Raw genomic sequence first — 6000 nt, forward strand, 5'->3', positions numbered from 1 at the left:
TGCAACACTTTCATTAGCGACAGAAGGTACAAATTTTGGTGGTACCTCATCACTTGGGAGCAAGGGATTGCTACATCAAGGAGGGCAACCTGGGGGAGATGACCATGTCTCCACTTTTACATGATTCTACGCATCCATTCAGAAGCTCGACACTTTTCTAGAGATTATCAATGCATGAGATTTATGAAGAACCTGCAAGGATCAAGCTTGATCACATGCATGCATGACCGAGTGGTAAGGACAGAAACTAAGCGAAAGGTTGCAAAAATCTTTTATAAGATTTAAGCAAGTTTTCAATGTGTTCATAAAAGATGGGAAATGTCAAAATCCAAGACCATGCTTAATTTATAAGATAACTTGAAGCAAAAATGACCACAAAAAGGGCAAGCATGAACCAATTAGTACTGCCCTCCTCCTAGTCAAGTTCTAACGTCTTCTCTCATCAAGCATGGTTACATCCCATAATATAATTCGTTTTAGATTAATTATATATTCATTAAGCAACATATGAATGTGGTTTCCATATATGTCTACATTTATTATCATTTGAATGAATGTGGATTGAAAAAAATGGATTACAAAGAACTATATTTTGGGACAGAAAGAGTAAAATAATTTGAAGCAAAAAATGACCACAAAAAAGGTCAAACAGGAATCAATCAGTATTTCAGTAATGGCTTAGCTCATACCATCTTTTACCAAAAAAACATCATCTTTGGTTTCCCTGTCTGTCTCTATTGGTCCAACTTTACCGAAGGACCAAAGGTTTCCCACACAGCCGGCACGGTACATGAACTGACCTCTAGTAAATTGTATCAGTGTCGCGCACACATAGGCTGGCCTAAAACCCTCATGACCAAGTGATCCATGTTGTCAATCCTCCTCAGCATGTTTATTTGGCTTTAATCCGTACCGACTTCTACTACTTCTACAGTGTTTTTGTTTCTATAGATTATAGATGACCGGTCTAAAAAACGTCTTTAATCCGAAGTGAAAGATTCACGCGAAGTTTCCCGCTGCTATCTTCTTACGAAGTATTGAGTTTGTATTTTGTATGTCATACTGGTTTATTCTAAGAATCTATTCATTTAGAGGGACATATGGACTATATTAATGAAGAGCAAATTTTATTCCATCTACTGAGGACCTGTGTGGAAACTTTGTTTCTCAAAACCGCGGTTTATTGTAGGCCAAGACATACCTATGGTATATTTTACATCAGTCCAATCCAACATCTGTTTGAAGACACGATATTTCAGTTGTAGTGTAGGGAAAGAAAAGACTATATTTGTGTGTAAACAAAAAACTTTGGTCGAGATCAAAGTTTTTTGACCCCAAAAATACCATGGTATTGTTAAAATTGTGGTTTTAAAATACATTTTTTTAAAAATGTGCTACTAAACGTCTTTTAGTATAAAATATCATGGTATTGTCTTGGGACTAAGAAAATACTATATTTCTAAACAAACCCTAAGTTTGTACTAAAATTGTCCTTGTTTATAGCCATTGTAGTTATATGATATAAAATAGCAAAACTTTAAATTGTTTTGATAGGGACCGCGCGAACGCGTATCCCCTCTATCACAAATTATGATGTCCACTCTCTTTGAGGAGATGGTAAACTAGTGCTCCTCCCAAGTGCAATGGAGGCCACTAGCCTAGGCCATGGCTCTTCTTGATCGGCCATAAGACCCCATCCAGGTAAGTATGTTTCAAGGCCGCACCTCTATGTTCCTTTATTGCATTACCCGCTCGTTTTCCCTGCATGATTAGCCGATGCGGCACTTTCCAATCGGCTAAACACATGGTGCATTCCTCTTGGGCTTGCCTTATCAATACGTATAGGCCTGCCTCGGCCCACCTAGGAAAAGAGCCAACCTGTGGCCCTTCCAGGTTCCAGGCTCCAAGCTCCTACTAGAACACCACTTGTGTGGATGTGAACTCTTTTGTCTCGAGCTTTGACACGGAAAGTTCCTTGCCCTTCGGTTCATGCAACGCTTTCATTAGCGACAGAAGGTACACATTTTGGTGGTACCTCATCACTTAGGGAGCAAGGGATTGCTACATCAAGGAGGGCAACCTGGGGGAGATGACCATGTCTCGACTTTTACCTGATTCTACGCATCCATTCAGAAGCTCGACACTTTTCTAGAGCTTATCAATGCATGAGATTTATGAAGAACCTGCAAGGATCGAGCTTGATCACATGCATGCATGACCGAGTGGTAAGGTCAGAAACCAAGCAGAAGGTTGCAAAAATCTTTTATAAGATTTAAGCAAGTTTTCAATGTGTTCATAAAAGAGGGAAATGTCAAAATCCAAGACCATGCTTAATTTATAAGATAACTTGAAGCAAAAATGACCACAAAAAGGGTAAGCATGAACCAATTAGTACTGCCCTCCTCCTAGTCAAGTTCTAACGTCTTTCCTCATCAAACATGGTTACATATTCAATCTCCATGGCACGTAAAAGGAACATATGAGATTGTCCGTATCAGCAGGCACAACTTGCAGATCATCTGTAATGGCATGTCTCGTCCTTCCTCTTAAAAATATCATCATCTTTGGCTTCCGGCCTTGTTTGTCTCCATTGGTCAAACTCCACCGAAGGACCAAAGGTTTTCCACATCTGAAACTGAATAATTGTATGCATGTGCTGGCTGCAAATTGCATATATAGGCTGGCTGCAAAGTGCAAACCCTAATACCCCTACGGTTATTGTATAAAATAGGAAAAATTAAATTATTTTAGTAGGGACCACGTTCGATTAATATAATAGTATTTAATTATACTTAGTAGTTGTATTATATAAAATCAGAAAATTAAATTGTTCTAGGAGGGACCGCGTATCCCTCTACATTATGGTGTCACTAGCCTAGGTCATGGCTCCTCCCGAGTGCCATGGAGGCCACTAGCCTAGATCATGGTTCTTCTTGATCAGTCATAGACCCTATTATATATGTAAGACCTTCTTCGGTTATTTCTGTCACATGTGGATTAAATAGGGTTATGAAAAAAATATATAGAATTTTGACTTCTTTAGGATTTAAATCCATCAAATCACACCCAATTCACATGAATTGAGAATAAAGTGAACAAGCTAAGTATGTTTCAAGGCTGCATGTCAATGTTCTTTTATTGCATACACGCTCGTTCACTCATTTTGATTAGTCCATGTGGTACCTTCCAATCCGCTAAACTTGTGGTTTTGTGCTTGGTGGCAGGACGATGAGGAAATCCTTTGGAGCTGATTTAGTGGACATAAATCATAAGGAGATCTAAATAATAAGAGGATTCATACCCCATAGATTCACTAATGATCCATATCCACCAAATCAGCCTTTGCATTCCTGTAACGGCCCACCTAGGACAAGAGCCATTGCGCGGCCCTCACACTTCTACTAGAATCGTGTCTGATTGATGTGAGAGTACAAGATCCAGAACAAGATCTTGTTCTAGTAATTTTAGAAAGCATCTATTAGAGTTTGTACATCTAGTCTAACATCATTACTGGTTCTCTTCTCCAGACACCGCACTTCTCTCTTAATATCCACAGCTAGAGGTCACACCAGGTTGACCAAACATGGGATCGCACAGTTTTGGAGTTTTTTTAACTGAGCTGTTGATTCAACAGATGTTTCAGAATATACCTAGCCGGTCCTATGATTTTAGATTAAGGAGTCATAAAATGCAACCATCTGCTTTAAGATTAAGTTCTCGAGATAAAAAGATATATTAACATGCTGCTGTCAGATTCTAAACTAACTAGTCGTATTCTATTTATTTGGGAACAGATGAATTATATCGATGAAGAGCAAATATGTATTAATTACATTATATTATTTCATCTACTTAGTTTGGAAGATGGTAACTGTGACACCCGGGCTTTAAGGAACAAAGCCGGGTGCATCTCATACATACGCCAAAAAAGACAACATATATAATAATAGAGTGTATAAAGATAAATGTCGCAATAACATCAGAGTATTTATTACATAGCGGAAGTCTTATTACAAAATAAAAGATAAATATAAAACGAACTAAAGATCATCCTTGGCGCCAAAGTCAACTGGGAAACGTCACCTAGATCAGATCAAACTCCTCACTTTGTGACTCCTCCTGAACCACCTGCTCTTCTCCTGTGGGGGTGTGAGACAGCAAAGGTGAGCTCACACATGATCATAGCTCAACAAGTTATGGGGAAACCAGTGGGTATGAACTCACCAAAGGTGAGAGTTCATGTGATGTGTAAGGCTGATCAACAAAATAAAGGTTGAAGCTGGGCATTGCTTTTATAAGTTGGTCAAAATTTTATTAGCAGTTACTAAGTGTAAGTAAATACCAAACCATAATAAATAATAGAACAAAATTAATAAATAATGCCATGCAATGCAAATGACAAATTGAATTTAAGTTCCATAAATTAATCATGCGAGAGTCCTGAACTGCTCATGACCGTGAGCTCGGCTAGTATACCAGTTTTACACTCTGCAGAGGTTGTACCCTTTACCCATAAGTCATGTTACCCATCTGCCGAGGGATCGCGACACCCATACACCTCTACCAAGGAAGCGAGGCAGGGCAACACTACGAGGCCTTTACAAAGTTCCACTAGCTTCTGAAAACGCGCTACAGTTTATGGGAAGAGCACTTGCAAGAATCCCCCGTCTGACCGCCATCGCAGCAAAATCAACCCGAGAACCTTCTTGCATGCAACTCCCCTACTGCCCTTGCCCCTTTCGGGTAAGGTAGTCTTCCACTAGCTTTCCTAATTAGTTAGCCAAGGGGTCCCATTCCTCTCTTGTGGTGGCGCGTGTTTCTCAAGTTAAGCTCTATGTTCCAATTAACATTAATGATCTTGACATGAACATAAATAGAATAACAAAAATAATTGGAACATGGATAAAATGAAATATTAACCCAAAACCATGTAAAGCATTAGCAAAACTATCCAAGTGATTCAGGGGTAAACAAGGTAAAAGATAATCAGACTAGGGTGACCTATTGGGTCCCATCAAAATTGAGCCTATGCATGAATAAATGATTATAAAGAATATTATTGGGTAACAAAAGTGGATCAAGGGCATAACTTGCCTTCAATGAGCTCCTGCTTAGCAACTTCTATCTACTGGGCACCAGGATCCTCAGTCACAGGCTCTTCTACTCGCCAAAATACAAACAAGCACAGTATAAAGGAGAAATTAACATAACACCAAACATGTAAATAAAATATATAATAATAATATACACATTAAAATAAGATTATGGGAACAGGAATCATTAATTTTGGAGTTATAGATTTTAAATTATGAATTTCCAAAGGTTTTATGTGCTTGAAATGAGATTAAGTGAGAAATTATTTTTCTTACTGTTTTCATGTCAAAACTGAGACTCTAAGTGATAAACAATAATATTATAAAATTTTAGAAACCTGAATGAATCAATTTAGAGTTCATATGAATTTTCTATGAATTTAGCAAGTTTCTAGCAATTATTTATACATTAAAATTCTATTTATATTTTATTTTCTCTCATTTTCGAGTTGTCTGGACTGGGCCTCATTTTCTGGAAAGTACAAGAGTCTCGGAGTAAAATTCCTAAGACTCAGAGTTATATAGTGATGGATGGCGGGTTGATACATCAGAAACTGAGGGATTCTTTTGTAAATGTGTACACCGAAGGGGTATCTTATGGGCTCGACCGTTGGATCGGATCCGAGGGCCGGAATTAGATCGTGAAACGTTACGTGAGGAAACGATCTCATCCGTCAGCCTTTAGATCTGTGACACCCCAGTGTCACCTAGGGTTTCTTCCTTGAGCTAACCAAGCCATTATCACATGTAAACCTAATGAAGGGATGAACATCATAGATTAAGAACAAAGATTTATAATGAGTCTTCTCAAACTCTCCTTAATCTTGTCATGAACCTTAAGGAAGGAAAAATCTCAAACCCTAATTAATTAAAGAAAAATGGTTATGCTTCTGTGCTAGGCTTGAGA

The 6000-nt window shown here is 38.3% G+C and overlaps 1 non-coding gene across 1 annotated transcript; it reads right to left on the reverse strand.

Annotated features, from left to right (window-relative positions):
* Window positions 1-1550: 1550 nt before the first annotated feature.
* On the reverse strand, window positions 1551-1709 carry LOC111590326 (U1 spliceosomal RNA). The gene has a single exon (XR_004853457.1). It is a non-coding gene; the product is annotated as a U1 spliceosomal RNA (small nuclear RNA).
* Between the last annotated feature and the right edge of the window lie 4291 nt (window positions 1710-6000).

Source organism: Zea mays, chromosome 10 (assembly GCF_902167145.1).
Source record: "Zea mays cultivar B73 chromosome 10, Zm-B73-REFERENCE-NAM-5.0, whole genome shotgun sequence".
Taxonomy (NCBI): domain Eukaryota; kingdom Viridiplantae; phylum Streptophyta; class Magnoliopsida; order Poales; family Poaceae; genus Zea; species Zea mays.